The sequence below is a fragment of the Poecilia reticulata genome, chromosome 12 (assembly GCF_904066995.2).
Source record: "Poecilia reticulata chromosome 12, P_reticulata-male-v2, whole genome shotgun sequence".
Lineage (NCBI taxonomy): Eukaryota > Metazoa > Chordata > Actinopteri > Cyprinodontiformes > Poeciliidae > Poecilia > Poecilia reticulata.
This window is the reverse complement of record NC_088841.1, coordinates 430,486-447,510: the sequence shown is the minus strand read 5'-3', so window position 1 is coordinate 447,510 and position 17,025 is coordinate 430,486. Positions and strand designations below refer to the sequence as shown.

Below are 17,025 nucleotides of genomic sequence, written 5' to 3'. Positions count from 1 at the left end.
TGGAGCAGCCAGCCTTACACTTCCTTGTCCACCACATCCTCTCCCAGACCAAACAATAAGCCCTGCCCTATTTTAAAAACTCAAATCTCACAAAATCTCGCAAGATTTCATACTTAGGCCTGGAGCGGTGGGCAGGATGAAAATAATACAAAATGACCTCAATTATTAAAAATATCTGTTTTGCCCCAAAATAACCAGGATTACTATGGGCACAAAACAATGCCCTTATTTTTCAATAAACACATTTAAGATCAAAGTAATATTGAAAAATGTACCATAAAACTGCTCAGAGGAGAATTCAATTCAGAAGCCAGTTGCAAACAAGCCAGCAGCAAAGGGGCTGTTTGGTTGGGACAAACCACTAGTGTAAAAAGGGGGAGTCAGACTGTACAACTCCTAGTAGAGACTTGTAGATGTTTTTGTGTCAACACATTATGCACAGTCAGTAATAATATTTACAGACAAGTAAGAAAATGTACATAAAGGAATCACAACCCAATGTTCTCAACATGTAGTGCATAATTTGAAACATGATTAACCCCCAAATAGTAATAAAATGTTCTGACCCAGAGCTCAAGGATGGGGATGGGGGGAGGGAAGAAGGGATGAGAGGGGGTAAAGAGGGGAAGGCTGGGAGGAGCAAGTGGGTGTGGGGAGTTTTGGGAGGGAGTAGGGGGAGATGAGAAGGTGATGAGGGGTGCAACAAATGCACAGATTGCACACATGGAGCCCTTAGGGGTGGGCAATCCTGGTCCTCGAGGGCCAGTGTCCTGCAACTCTTAGATGTCTCCCTGGTAGAACACACCTGGATCCAATAGCTCAACCACCTCCTCTGTTCAGGCAGTTCTCCAGAGTCCTGCTAACGACCTTATTATTTGACTCAGGTGTGTTGAAGTAGAAACACATCTAAAAGTTGCAGGAGACCGGCCCTCAAGGCCTGGAGTTGCCCACCCCTGCAGGCTCGATTCCTGACCTTGGCAACCTTTGCTGCATGTCTTCCCCCTTTCTTGTCAATTAACTATCAAAGAAAGAGCACTAGAGCCAAAAAAATCTTTAACAAAATAAAATGTGAAAATTTAAAACCCTCACCTAAAATTAAAATTGTTTCACCTGGAGCCCAAGGAGGAGGGGAGGAGAGTGGAAAGGGGGAGGAGATTAAGGGGTAGATGGGCCCAGGTGAGGGGTGGGTGTTGGGGGGGAAAGGGGTGTTTGTAGAGGGGTGTGAAAAACAGCTTACATTGATTGAACATTTAGATCACGAGTTCTTCCCCAAACCTTGTCCTCAAGGCAAACTGACCTGCGTGTTTTCATTTCAGCAAAACCCCGTTAATCAGACTTCAATTAAAATCATGTGTGTCGAATTAGGGAAATGCCTAAAACTTGAAGGGCTTGGAGGACCAGTGCTGAAACACCCTAGATTCACTTTTACTTTACTTGAAATAATTAAGTTTGATACATTTGTATCCTTCGTCTGACACAATGACTCAAGCTAACCAGGGACAGATTCCCTGGTAAGCCACCGTGGCTATATGGGTAGAGCAGTTGTCTTGTGATCAGAAGGTTGACAGTCCAATTCTAGCTCCCTCCTGCCACATGTCAATGTGACCCCTGGGCACTTAACCCCAACTGATCTGTGCATTGTGTGAATGTGAATCTAGTGTAAAGCGCTTTCAGTGGTCAAAATGACTGGTCCTATGTAAGTTTACTTACCATTTTTGAAGTAAACTAACTGATTTGAGTAAGACTGACTTAAATCTGTTATCTTAAACATACTTAATAAATTTGTTAAAAATAAATTAACCAATTGAGTTGGATGATTATAATATATTGAATTATTTCAACTTAATAAATTAAGTTGGATAAATTTAATAAATTCAGTTGGATAAACTTAATTGAATTGCTTGTTACCTACAGAAGCAATTCAATTAAGTTGGTTCAACTATTTTCTTTTTAGAGTGTGTTTTATAGTTGATCCACTGTCATTTGTCGACTTCAACCAAAAATCAACCATTAATCAGACCTCGGCATTTCAGTCATTAGATTTCAACCACAAAACAACATTGATTCAATGACACAGTTTCAACGGTTTGATTGGATGATTGTTTGATGGTTGATCCACCGTCATTTGTCGACTTCAACCAAAAATCAACGATTCTAACTATTTTTCAACGTTGATTTAACATCGTGTGCTATCTGGGGGTCAGTGTAGACCACTGGAGCTGAGCCTTTTTTTTCATTCAGAGACATCAATAGAAAGAAAAGGGCAGGAAGAAACGATAAAGCCAATAAATTAAAATGAGGTTGATAACTTTAATTTATCGTGTGATTAATTGATTAATTGATTTATTGTTTATCGTGACAGGCCTGTTACAATTTAATTGTCCTGGAGCAATCCTGTTGTTGGTTTCCATTATTCATTGCAAACTGAAAATAGATTTAACATCCTCATAGTTTCTAAATTTTAAAGGAAACCCATTCCAGGTTGTCACATATGTATTACATGTATGTACTATACATCAGGGCTGGGCAACTCCTCGCATCGAGGTCCGGTGTCCTGTAACTTTTAGATGTGTCTCTACTTCAACACACCTGAGTCAAATAACAATGTTATTAGCAGGACTTTAGAAAAACCCTAACCCTAAAGGAAAGTTTACATTGGTCACTGAACTGATTTTTAGAAATCCCCTCCAAAAAAACTAATGGGTCTATAGTGTTGCTTTAAAATATTGTGATAAATTAACTATTCCATGTTACCTGAATAACAACCTTCACATATGTCAGTAAATTGACATGTTGTGACACTTATTGTTAATAAGATTGCAAGGAATGCTGGTGCCTCTCTCCAGTGGTCAATGAGTGAAAGGCGAGGTCACCTTGGACAGGTAGCCAGTCTGGCACAGGGCAACACAGACAAACAATCATGATCCACACCTAAGTAGATTACAGAAACCAATCAACCTGACAGTCATGTTTTTGGACTGTGGGAGGAAGTTTGAGTACCCGGAGAGAACAAAGGTATGCACAGGGAGAACATGCAAGCTCCATGCAGAAAGACCCCGGGCTGGGATTTGAACCCAGGGCAACAGTGCTATCAACTGTGCCACTGTGCAGCCCAGGTGAGATGTTTTGTGTTCATACATTTTTAACTTTTATCATTACACTTAGCTTTAAACAGGAAACTAAAAGTGGACCATCTGTCAAATGCTATATTCAAATATGAATACTTATGGGATCATGACACATTATACAAGTTGAGAAACGTTTTCACACGTTTTTACATGTGAAAACACTGTTAATGTTATAAATATTTGCTCGCAAGTATAAATATTTTTCAACCATGTTAAAAGAGTATAATAATTTAATCATGGAGTAGTTTTTGAGCTCAGATAGTGATTATGATTTAAAAAAATCAGCAAGTTTTGTTTTATGTTCAGTTTAAATGAACAGAAATCGATGCAAAGTTATTATGATAGAAGGACCATACTGTGTGTGTGTGTGAGGGAAACACTAGTACCATGCTTAACTGATGGTAGAGTGTTCAGTTTGTAACCTTCACTCTGCCACACATATTGTCAATGGAGCCCTATAACTTACTCTTTGGTTTTCAAGACCATAAAACAACAATACATAGTTGCACACATTTTATTGAAACATTCTGTGGAAACCCAATGAAAAAAACTCAAAAGTACAATTAGCATCCAACTATTCTATTATATTGTTTACTAATATAAATGATTTTGAATAACCTAAGCACAAACACTCTGCAACTCTCTATTGCTGTCCTGCACTGCATGAATGAACTCCATTGACTCTTTGAAAAGACAGCTAAAGACATACTGACAAGCTTTTAATTAGACTGTTATATTTAATGTACATTTTTATAATTTTGTTTTTTTGTCTGCCTTTGTGAAGCACTTTGTAATTTTAATGTCTGTGATGGGTGCTATATAAATAAACTGTATTTATTTAATCCTTAGCATAAAAAGAGGGAGAACAAAAAGCTTCAATTAAATAATTTATTGTATGTCTGTCTCCTCTTTTCCAGGATACTGTGCAGACAGTTTAGTTGTATGGCACCAAACACCTGTCGATGTGAGTTAGGCTGGGGTTGACTCCAACTACATCAGTGGTGAGTTCTTCAGCTGTTGCTGTCTGTGAGTGATCATGTCATGTGTATGGCTGGTTTCCTGTGAAAGTACTCAGAAGAAAAACACAGACTTTCATCATGTTACTACAGTTGGTTGGTTGTTTTTGTGTGAATAAGTAAATTGTAATGTCTGCAGCTTGTGGAGAATTATTCGGTCCCCATTTAAGGTTGGGGGCCGAAGAAGATGAGGTTGAACAAGAGTTGAATTCATTAATTCCACTTATTAAGATTAAACTATAGCGCTGGTCTATTTGTTCATGCTATCCTTAGGGTCTAACAGAGCAAAAATGGCATCCAACAGTTTCTAGTTCTCTTTGTTAGTGAACATAAGAAATATTGGCAATAACTCTTAGCTCAGTAAATTTTTTTAATTAGCAGTGTGGCATTTTAATACTTTTGTTTTCACATGTCCTTAAATCAGCTCAGGATTTGTGCAATACAGTTTTTACCTCCTATTTCCTTTTTTACCCTTTTGTTTTACATATGTACACAACACAATAACACAACAGAGGAAGACAATAATTATATTTAAATATAACTTCTGAAATCTCAAAATTTAACGTAACTAGTAAGAGTTCAATTGTAAATATTTAAAACTGAGGTCAAAATCATATTAGAAATGGAATTGCAAACATTTTGAATTACTCAGAATTTCTGCCGCAATATCTGGTCGGCTTGTGTAGCGCAGGCGGTTGCCATGGCAACGGGTGTGCTTGACAGAGAGAGACAGAGTAAAAAAGTGCGAGTGGTTTAGAGTTGATCACCTGTTCGGGTTGTTTTACCTTTGCTGTGGCTCATCACAGCCGCTGTAACTTCTGAACATTCAATAAACGACAAACTTGGACTAATTACCTCATTCTTTGTGAATATACGTCATTGACAACAAACATCAAACACGGTATATATTTTTCATTAAGTATTTAACAAACAAATGGCTTCTTCCGCAATAATTATGTGAAATTAAATTAATTGTCTAATATAAAAAAATTGTTTGGTGCTTTGAGCTCAGAGTCTGAGAGGCTTGTCCTTTATCAAACAATTTAGTTTTTTGCCTCTTATTTAGTGGAAATATTGATGTTGATGAGACTTTCTCCAAAATGATAACCTTTTTTAACCTTTATAGCTCCACTCCACTCAAATGACAGTGAAATAAAATCCAGTCCATCTGGTTTGAGGTGATTCCTCTGGAACCTGTTGGAGGAAAAATATCCCGACTTCAGAAGATGAGCTTTAACCTAACAGAGCTCTATGGTTCCTCCTATCAGTATGAGAGTCAGGGTGAGGAGGCGCCATGTTAGGAAGAGAAGTGGAAGCTGCAGGATCTTCAGAACAAACAGGTCATGATGCTGGGCTACTGATTATCCCTCTGTCTGGACACAGGATCAATAGAACCAGTTTAAAAGCTAAAATTAATGGTTATATGCCAGACATGGAAAACTGGGATGAACTCCATGCCATGGATGTTCAGGATTTAGGACTCATGGCATCTCAAGGTGTCAACATTGCAGCCAGTGGGCTGAAGAAAATACAGCTTTATTTTGTAGCAATTCAAGAGATACCCAGCTTTTATTGCTTCGCAAAAAAATTAATCAGCACAGAAACTCCAAAGCACTCAAAGAAGTAATATATATGTATGTATGTATGTATGTATGTATGTATGTATGTATGTATGTATGTATGTATGTATGTATGTATGTATGTATGTATGTATGTATGTATGTATGTATGTATGTATGTATGTATGTATGTATGTATGTATGTATGTATGTATGTATGTATGTATGTATGTATGTATGTATGTATGTATGTATGTATGTATGTATGTATGTATGTATGTAATGTATGTATGTATGTATGTATGTATGTATGTATGTATGTATGTATGTATGTATGTATGTATGTATGTATGTATGTATGTATGTATGTATGTATGTATGTATGTATGTATGTATGTATGTATGTATGTATGTATGTATGTATGTATGTATGTATGTATGTATGTATGTATGTATGTATGTATGTATGTATGTATGTATGTATGTATGTATGTATGTATGTATGTATGTATGTATGTATGTATATTTTTTGTCATACTACCCCCAAGAATTTAAAACTATTTTCACCCCTCGGTGTACCGCTCCACTCCTTGTAGTAAGTTGTAGATGTTTTTGTGTCAATATATCACACACAGTCAGTGAGAATTGTTATGAACAAGTAAGAAAATGTACAGAAAGGAATCCTCACCGACTATCCTCTACAGTGCTTAATTTAAAACACGATAACTCCCGCTCAGTAATGAAATGCTCTGACCCAGAGCTCAAATGAGGAGGAGAGGAGGGGGAGGGGTGCAGCAAAACAGCTGACATTGATTCAACATTGATGTTGATCAGACAAATGCATTTCAGTCATTAGATTAACGACAAAAAACATTGATTCAATGACACAGTTTCAACATTAGTTACTTGGCTAGAGGTGGATGGTTGTTTGATGGTTGATCCACCGTCATTTGTCGACTTCAACCAAATATCAACGATTCTAACTATTTTTCAACGTTGATTTAACATTGCGCGCTATCTGGGGCGATACTGTGAAAAGTGAACCGCGTTATAGCGAGGGTTCCCTGTATATGAAATCATTTATAAAAAGCAACTTAGTAATTTGTAGAATGGCTGCATATCTGAGTTTATCTAGGTGTATCTGAGACTTCATTCTCATGCCTGGCCTCATAATGCCTCAACATTAAAAAGGTGAATTTATTTAAATAAGGCAGTTCAGTTAAAGATATGCGACACTTAACCTGCAGAACATAATATGAAAGTAAACTAAAAGTCAGTTTCAGCTGAATTTGGGTTCAGATAGATTAAGTAAAAACTGACAAGAACCAGATGAAATGACAAAAATGAAAACAAATGTATTTTCCAATATAAGATCAAAATGGTCCCACACTGCGGAAACATTTCCTTTGAAGCTGCTCCATAGATGACAATGTAAAAGATCAAGAATTTGTTTGGCAAATGCTTTTGACAGATTCGCTTCCTTATAAACACAGTTTGGCATCCAGTGTCATTTCGAAACAGTTCCTGTATTGGTCACATGACTTAGATAAAGGCTAACAAAGGAGATCACAAACTCTTCTTGGTTGCCATTCTGTCTTTCCAACTCCTAAAGGTGGCATAAGAAATGGACCAGCTGTATTTTAGTATTAATAAATGGAATTAATGAATTCAACTCACTGACTCTTTTTGAACCTCATACATCAAGAACTTAGCATGGAGAACGGATAATTCTCCACATGGTTTACAAGTTTTTTATGAATGTTCTATTTCACCTTTTGTTCATCCTTTGCTGTTATGACCAGAGAAAGCGAAGCTAGTCACGTTTTTTGCTTTATTTACATGATAAATTATTTGAATAGATATAGATCAAGAGTTGTTTCACTTAATTTAAACAGAGTGCTCATGCCTGTTATTCTTGTCCCAGTTAAAAAAAGATAAACTTCAGATAGCTTTCATTCACAGATCTCATGTTGATGAACATGTCAAATTTAATAAAATTGATTTTAAAAAATATATTTCTTCCTGCACTGTTCAGGACAGCAAAAGGAAGGTGACTGTTCTGCTATCCAGAATAGTCAATGTTGAATATATTTTTGTGCATAAAGGCAATGCTAGGAGATATGTTATGGTAATTGGGAAAATGAATGGGGTCTTAGCTAGTCAACTTAATGTTTACATACCACCTGAAAGTAAATGGTCAGTCTACAAACACCCTTTTGACATTCTCCTAAAAGCTAAAAAATGTTAATATGTGTGTGTGACTACTTCAACATGAGATTACATCCAAGAATAGATTCATCCGATGGGAGAGCAGACAACTAAAATATAAGTAATAGAATACATTTATAAATGAATGAACTGGGAATGATGGACACATGAAGGGAATTGAACCCTACAGGCTGAGACTACACACCTTACTCACCTGTCCATAATGTATACTCCTCCTGATTACTTTTATATTTTTAAAAACAACCTTTTTAGAGCTGCCAAATCTGAAATCGCTATCAGTACGCTCTTGGATCAGAATCTTGTTTACTTGTCACTTCAGATAAACAACCTTAGATCTACATTTTAGAGCCATTTAAATGATAGTGAAATCAGGAAAAAAAATCAAGTCTGAAATTAGTTTATGTTTAAAGCTTAATGTCAATGGTGATCTGTCACCATTGTGTTATGGGATGCACTGAAAGCTGTTATCAGAGGTAAACTAATGGCTACTTCATTATCCACTTAAAATTTAGAAATTGGAGGATTTAGAGGACAAGCTAGTGAGACGATAGATAGATAGATAGATAGATAGATAGATAGATAGATAGATAGATAGATAGATAGATAGATAGATAGATAGATAGATAGATAGATAGATAGATAGATAGATAGATAGATAGATAGATAGATAGATAGATAGATAGATAGATAGATAGATAGATAGATAGATAGATAGATAGATAGATAGATAGATAGATAGATATTATTACAGACTCAAAGTCCAATTTACATAAAATAGATAAATACAATAAAAGAATAAAAAGTACAATAAAAAAAGGATCCTAAACATTCAAGAGGCAATCATACCAATGTCTCCAAAGCATAGATGAGTATTTCACTGCACTATATAAAAAATATTGTCCAATCACCATTTTTTTTTAATTCCACAATCTTTGTAAAGTAATTAGAATACTGAGAACATTTTTTTTGGAAAAAAAGTTTTTATTTTTGAAATATGATGTGTCCACTACAGTGGACATCGGAACCCCATGAACCTTGATGGCAACCAGTTTGTCCCAAAGAAAATGGATGGATGGGTGGGTGGACAAACGGATGGATGGATGGATGGATGGATGGATGGATGGATGGATGGATGGATGGATGGATGGATGGATGGATGGATGGATGGATGGATGGATGGATGGATGGATGGATGGATGGATGGATGGATGGATACAGAAAAACAGTTAATAATTACAAATGTCCACTACAGAGGACAATTTTTCAACTTTTAAATACTATGATAAAATACAGTCAAAATAATTCATAGAATATTTTAATATGCTGCTAAGAGACTTATATAGAATATGCCAACAAAATTTTAAACCAAAATTTGCACAATAAAAAGTTTTATGCACTTAGCTTTTCTCTTCCCATAAAATGTGCTTGTACTGATGGATGCCATTTTTATGAATGAGAAAAAGGGAGGTACAAAAGCCCCACCCCTTCACATTTGGTATCATTGAAAAGCCCTAAATGTCCTCTACAGAGGACAAAAATGAACTACTGGTATGTAATCACGAGGATATTTAATGTTAGTCAACAGTAGAATAATTATATTAGACTAATTCAAATGACAAATTTATACATAAGCTTTCTTAAAACAGCAATCAAAGTACTGACGTGAGCAGATACAAACAGTTCACTGGCTCTGGTCCATCTGGGCTTATTTAACAAAAGTCTTAGTGCATAATTATAGCCACCTTCAATCTATGAAGACTGGCTTATAATGAAGACCGTATGCAGTGATGTTCAATACGATCTAAACAAGTTCAGTTTCACTTCATCAGAACAGAATCCAAACTTACAAACAAGGTTATTTGCCTGAGCATATATCATTCTAACCTGACGGTAAATGTCCTCATCATCAGACAGACGGTCTGTCAACACATGACCAAGATATTTTACTTCGAAACATTCAACAAAGTTCCAGACAGCTTAAAATGTGGAAATATCCTGTTCTTGTCCTCTCTAGTGCGACAAATCAAAATGATACTTTTTGATTGATTGAATTTGACGTCATGTAGCTCACCATATGGTGAACAGGCAATAAGCAGCTTCTGAAGACCAGCTGAACTTGGACCAAAAACTGCTAGGTCATCGGCATACATAAGTTGATTTACAATTGTATCTCCAAACCTGCAGCCCGTTCTACACAGGTTTAGCTGCTTAGAGAGCTAATTCATATTAAAATCAAACAATGTAGGGGATTAGCTTCCTTGTCTGACTCCATTGCTGACACGAAAGGATGCAGACACAAAGTTGTCCCATTTGACCTGCATAGTTTGGTTAGCATACCAATAGGACAGACATCTTACTATATATTTAGGCACACCAGCTTGGCACAATTTTAAAAATAGTTTTCTATAATTTACACTATCAAAAGTTGTAGTGGCGTCTAAAAAACACAGAAAAACCATAAAATTTTTGCTATTATAATTATTCACTAATTCTTTTAGGTCATATATACACAAATCAGTACCATGCTTGGACTTGAACCCAAATTGATTGTCTGTAGACATTACTGTCTTAGCAAATTTTGGCAAAAGAATTAGTTCAAAGATTTTAGACAGTGTACTTGCTAGTGCAATAGGTCTATAATTATCAGTGCTGCCAATTTTTCCAGCTTTGTTTTTAATCACAGGAGATAGAATAACATTCATCAAGGTATCAGGAATAAAACCAGTGAAACACAAGGCAAGAAGAGGGGTTACCCTTGAACTTGCAAACTTGAGATGTTCAGCTGAAATAAGATCTGTTCCTATAGATTTACAGACAGTTCTTTAATTGCCTGATAGACCTTGTGTGTTTTGATAGTTTCTACATTACTAACCTGGTCAACCTGGAAGGGTTCACTCTGAACACAGGTGAATAGCTTGCTTGTAGTGGTGTTGCCAAAAGTTTACAATCATATTCGCCCCAGAAGCGCCATCGACAGTGCAAGGGAGAAAGGATTTACTATTACAGATAGTTTTAACCTCTTTCCAAAAGGCTTTAGTGTTTTACCTATAAGCTTTTTTGCCAAGGAATCAGCCCTCATGGTTTGCTCATTCCATCTAATGAAGCATAGTGCATATTTGTATTTTGCATTAGACAACTTTTTCTGTTCAAATATAGGGCCCTGCCTAGGTTTACCTGCTAGAGCCCATGTAGTAGCTTCACGGGCTTCGCTGTGGTATTTAGACACATATATGTTTCAACCTGGCCTATTTTTTAATCTTTATATTACCTTTATTATAAGGCAGGCTAGCTCCCAATAACACTTCCGTTATGTCAGAATAAAATTCAGTTATATTGGTTCTATGTCCAGTATCAGAGCAGTTACAGTCTATACAAGTAACTGCCTCTCTTGGTAATTTAATGGCATATAACAATTGATCAGTTTGGGCATAGTAACAGTAGATAAAGAAGTTATCTTTACAGTTCAGTAGATAAAGAAGACCAGTCTAAACGTGTCTGATTATGATTGCTGTTTGCATATACAGTTGTGGGTATATGATCAAATCTAATAGACACCTTGAAGGGGATGTGATCAGCAGTGGACACATTGCATATGATATTAATGTATACCAAAGCAGCATGAGCATCTGCTGTAGTGATACAATGGTCCAACCAAGAAATAGGCTTTTACTTACAGTAGATAGGTGTAACTTGCAGCTGGCAAAAGTTCTTTACTTGATAATATTAGATTAGAATTTGTACAAAAATGATTCACGTGTATAGAAAACAGCAAATTTTTATCTGATATGTCTGCATTCATGACATCCATGACATAAATACTTTTTGACTTCTCATTTAGCATAAAAGAGCTAATATAAGCAAGTTTACTTAGGTATTCTTCTTCATTATGATGACATTCATGTGGAGCATAGACATTTAAAATAATAAATTCTTTGTCATGCTGTTTCATGTGTACTGCAATACACCAGTCCACACCTCATCTAATGACATTTATCATCGAGCCAAGGGTTTTTTTCCATAATATAGCCACTCCTCCTGGTATCCTTCCTCTATTAATTCTCAAACTGAGGTCAGTAGAAGATTCTCCAGCACCCAGGAAACTGTCATTAACAGAGTTTAGTCCTTTTAAATCCTGTTTGGCTAAAAAGGTTTCTTGCAAGCACAAGATGTCACAGTGCAGCAACAACTGGTCGACAATCAAACGGTGAGCTTTATCATCTGCGCTCTGCCCTAAGCGCATTCCACGACAGTTGTAAGAGATGACTTTAATGTCCATAATATTTATGACTTTGTGCTCACTCCAGCAGTAGGCGCGCATATATCCGTGGAAGAAAGGGTAGCGTTTGCGCCGATGATAGTTTTGCGTGGCTCATAAAACCTCCTCACATTAATTCCCTCAGGCCAAAGCTCTGGGTTGTACATAACAGCCACGTCACTACATTCGGCAGAAACCTTGAATGAGGCAAACCTGGTACTAACATTAGTGATTCTCTGGCATGTTAAATTATGCCCAAGTTTGGCTTTAAGATAAACGCATAGTGTATCCGCTTCCAAGTCAGGTGAGAATTTAGAGGCAAAAACACTCACCAGTTTTGTTTTTACAATTTTGATGTTCCCGGTGGCTCCAGCATCAATAATAGTTTGTCCAGCTTTCCTGTGTCCCAGTGAAGGGCCAGAGCTAGTCATCGTCTTTGAAACAGCAGGCCCTATGGGCTGTCGATGGTGCCATTTCACAACCTGGCTCCACTTAGGAGCCAGGTTGTGAAGAATCATTCAAAATCTTTGACACAACCAAAGCAGAAATAAATGTACTTCAGAACGAAATAGGTGAAATAAACATAAAAGTATTATGATATTGAGGGAAAAGCACTGAAACTACTCATACAGATTTTCTGTACACCCTTGTCCCTAGTGGGGTCGGGAGGGGTGCTGGTGTCTATCTCCAGCAAACATTTCTGGCTCGAGGTGGGGTCACCCTGGACAGGTCGCCTGTCTGTCGCAGGGCAACACAGAGACACACAGGACAAACAACTACGCACACACACACTCACACCTAGGGAGAATTCAGAGAGACCAATTAACCTGATAGTCATGTTTTTGGACTGTGGGAGGAAGTTGGAGTACCTGGAGAGAACCCACCATGCACAGGGAGAACATGCAAACTCCATGCAGAAAGACCGGGGCCGGAATCAAACCCAAGACGTTCTTGCTGCAAGGCAGCAAGAACTGTTCTACCAACTGCACCACTGTGCAGCCCAAGCAAAGAATGCAATAAACACAATTAGAAAACTGATCACTGAAGACATAGAAAATAATTCAAATGAAATAAAACAGTGCTTTGAAGACATTTCCAGAAATTGCCACAGTTGGGCGAAATAACCACACAGATACTTTTTTGTCCCCATTATACATTTTGAGTGTCACTGACACCCAAAATTAATAGCTCACATCAAAAATAAAAGAGGAAGTTCAGGCAGCCATTAAAAGGTTGAAAACAGGGAAATAAAGTGGGTGGAGCTGCACCTGGGTTGCCAGGTGAGGGGCTGGACTTGGCTTGGTGTTGCTAGATAACAGATTGTGATGCAACAATTTAGAGATTCTTGACACGGGCTGTTTTGCAGTCACCAGCAGACCATTTACTTATTCCCCAAAAACAGGAGATACACATATGGTAGTATGGAAACATACAAAAAGGGAATCTTGCATAATAGTGGACCTTTAATATATTCCCTACCTTTCTGTCTACTTCTAAATCTGTTCTTTATTTGTATTATTTGCCATCTGCTAGTGCCTCTAGTGGCACAACTAACAAACATACAATTAAATCTAGATACCACAAATTCCTTAGTTATTAATTCTGACATTACTCCCACTGTAAAAGATATATTCTCTAACAAAATACTATACTTTCTTCATTTTACTAAGCATGTAGAGCTTAGTAAAATGAACTGTACCCCACTGTAAGGTCTTGACCTTAACAAGACCTTACAGTGGGGACAACCACTGGCCGACCTCTTGAAACTGTGGCAAATTACTAGGTACGTATACCTTGTGTCAATCCTGAACACTCAGTTCACCTTTGCTAAAAACACTGACTATCTTTTAAGAAGACTTAGTGGTCTTGGAGTTGGCCAAATATAAATTATGTACAAGACAATTGTTGAGTGTTTAACTTTTCAAATCCCTGGGTAAAAGAACGGCCTTTCTTTTGTGCCATCCCATACACCCCTTACATTAAGAGAACATAAATTTAGTGCCTTGAAACTAGAACTTGCCAATTTGTTTTTGGTAGCAGGAGGTGTTTTTTTTTTAGTATTCACCGATTACTGCAGATTCAACAAATATTACAAAGTGGCAAATAGCAAAGAGGGGGAATGATCTACAAAATAATGAACTGGATAATAGAACAAATAACAGAAATAAAAATAAAATAACCAGGTAAACAAAAAACAAACAATGAGATATACATAAATGGATGCATTCAAAACAAAGACAAAACACAGAACATAATCAATTGGTGTCACAATAAAAACAATAAAATTGTTTAACATGTGTGGATTGGGACATTATTTTTTCTGTTAACCATGGCAGTTATTTTCTAATTTGAATTATTATTTAATTTGAATTATTATTTTTCTGTTTTCTAATGTTGGTTGATTAAGTTTAGGTGATATCTTACTGGTGTTGATAATTATATAATTATTATCTATAATAGTATAATTGAAAATTATATATCTATAAATTATTATTGAAAGAGGTATTGGCATCGTTTTAAGACATTTTTTATTGTTTCCAATAGTGGGGTAAAATTAAGGTGGAACACAGCTTGTTGGAGAATGTTATGCCCAAGTGTGTGATCTGGCCAGTAGATAGTGGTAGGTGAGGGATCTGTGAAAATTGGTGTCTCCATTTAACGCAAATGTGGTTCCAGTTTATTGTGTAAGTCTGAAATTTTGGAGTATTATTAATAACTTTGATTAATTCTTAAGAAGGTTCTGGGTTCGATTCCCAGCCCCGGTCTTTCTGCATGGAGTTTGCATGTTCTCCCTGTGCATGGTGGGTTTTCTCCGGGTACTCCGGTTTCCTCCCACAGTCCAAAAACATGACTGTCAGGTTAATTGGCCTGTCTAAATTGCCCCTAGGTGTGAGTGTGTGTGTGCATGGTTGTGTGTCCTGTGTGTCTCTGTGTTGCCCTGTGACAGAATGGATGGATGGAATGGATTATTATTGTTTGGGTTTTATAGGAATAATACATCATCTGCATATAAGCTGATTTTATGTACTATATTATTGATATGAATTCCTTCAGTATTAGTGTTTTGACAGATTGCTGCTGCTAATGGTTCAATGAAAAGCGCAAGTAATGAAGGTGATAGTGGACATCCTTGTCTGGTACCTCTGTGGAGTGTGAAATTTGTTGATATTAGATTGTTTGTTACAACTGCTTTTGGTTTATTGTAAAATGTTTTCATCCAGTGAATAAATGACTGTCCAAAACCAAATTTTATGAGAAATGTCCAACTTACTCAAATGCTTTTCTGCATCTAGTGAGAATGATTTTATGTTTACTTGCCAAATGTGTTAAAAATTGCTGATGTCTTATAACACAAATACTAGAGAAGAAAGGAAAAAAAGCCGTTATTAACCTTTATCCTTAACTATAAGTACCATTTCTCTTTAAGTGCATTTAAAAACCTTTTTCAAATATTAACTGAAACACTATCACTTGTCATCCACTGTTGCATACGCTAACCATTTATTTAATTAGTCATTTTCTTTCCTCCTTCCACAATTGGCCATAACTGACTTTTTTCTGCTCTTTTAAGTATTTTGTCGTCTCGGGAGATCTTCAGGATCTTATTTTTGAAAGTTTGCAGGGAACTGACTAACAGGCCAAGTGGAATTGTCCTAGGGCACACCAATCCTGTACACAGTGTCAACAAGAAAGTCCACCATTTCTTTATCCTCTGATGCAAGCACAGTGAAGATATTACCTCTCTCTGATGTTTTCCCCAGGTGTTTCATTCTTGTCATTCTTGTAGGTTCCATCATCTGCTGTAGCGCTTGGCATGATCAATTCCTAGCTGAATTTGAACCATCTGCTCTGATGACCTTTATCACATTTTCATTCTTTTGCACATGGATTTCCACTACTTTCAGCTGATCACAGACATTGGTGATAACTTCTGTGTTTTTGTTAATTTTTTGCTCTAAAGCTGTGAAGCAACCAGATAGTTCCAGTACAGCTTTCAAAATGTCCTTATTAGAAGTTACATTAGGTGAGATATTAGCTGACCTTTCTTTTTTCGATTTAAGACTCTTTAAGGGTGTAATAAGCAGACTTCAACAAAGTCTCGAAGTCTTAGCGACCTTGTTGCAACAAAGAAGCTTCATCTCTGACATTTTTCACTCCTCTTTGTGCTATTGAGGCACAGAGTTGAGGCAATGCTAAGCAAGATAGCTAGTTAGAAGCTAGTGGCTAGATATTCTTCCAGTAACAATTTATTTTCACACCGACTGTTTTTCATTCAATCTTCCTCTTCTCATCTTATGCATGAAAGATGCTTTGATTAACAGTGATGATAATATTTGGTTTAGTTGTCTCTGTTGACGAGGTACAACTTATAGTCTTGGAGCACCTCACAAAACCTCCGCTCTGGTCGCCATCTTGAGACTGACCTCATCAACAATTAAACATCAAACATGGTTGGTTCCGGTAATGATGTCTCACTGATAGGATTGAGGCCAAGGACAACTCTCCCCTAATTATATAATTAACTAAGTTTCAGAACCAATTTTGCTGTTTTGGGAGGGAAAGGGTACTGGACCAATCTACAATAATATAGTGATGGAGAGAACTGATAAACCGAGACCCCACAGAAATACCCAAAGGCAAGCAAACAGCAAGGCAGCTGATGATGAAAACATAAAGGAAGCTAATGCAAGTGTAGCGGTAGATGTCGCTGTGCTGGCCACTGAGATCGCTGCAAAGACTTGCTGCCATTATGGAATATAAATTTTTGGCGTTCTCAGCTAAGTTGGACACTATTGCTGCAAAATTACAGAGTGATGCACAGAAACTGGAAGAAGCAG

At 36.9% G+C, this 17,025-nt stretch overlaps 1 protein-coding gene and 1 long non-coding RNA gene across 3 annotated transcripts in view; one reads left to right on the top strand and one right to left on the bottom strand.

Moving 5' to 3' along the window:
* lmnb1 (lamin B1) overlaps positions 1-17,025 on the bottom strand; it is an 85,040-nt gene that overhangs the window by 1,091 nt on the left and 66,924 nt on the right. The gene's annotated exons all lie outside the window — the stretch shown is intronic.
* The window catches only part of LOC103473512 (uncharacterized), a 73,989-nt gene that overhangs the window by 3,656 nt on the left and 53,308 nt on the right, over positions 1-17,025 (top strand). Inside the window, exon 2 of the long non-coding RNA XR_535029.2 lies at positions 4,058-4,129. This is a non-coding gene — a long non-coding RNA (uncharacterized LOC103473512). The remainder of the gene's footprint in view (positions 1-4,057; positions 4,130-17,025) is intronic.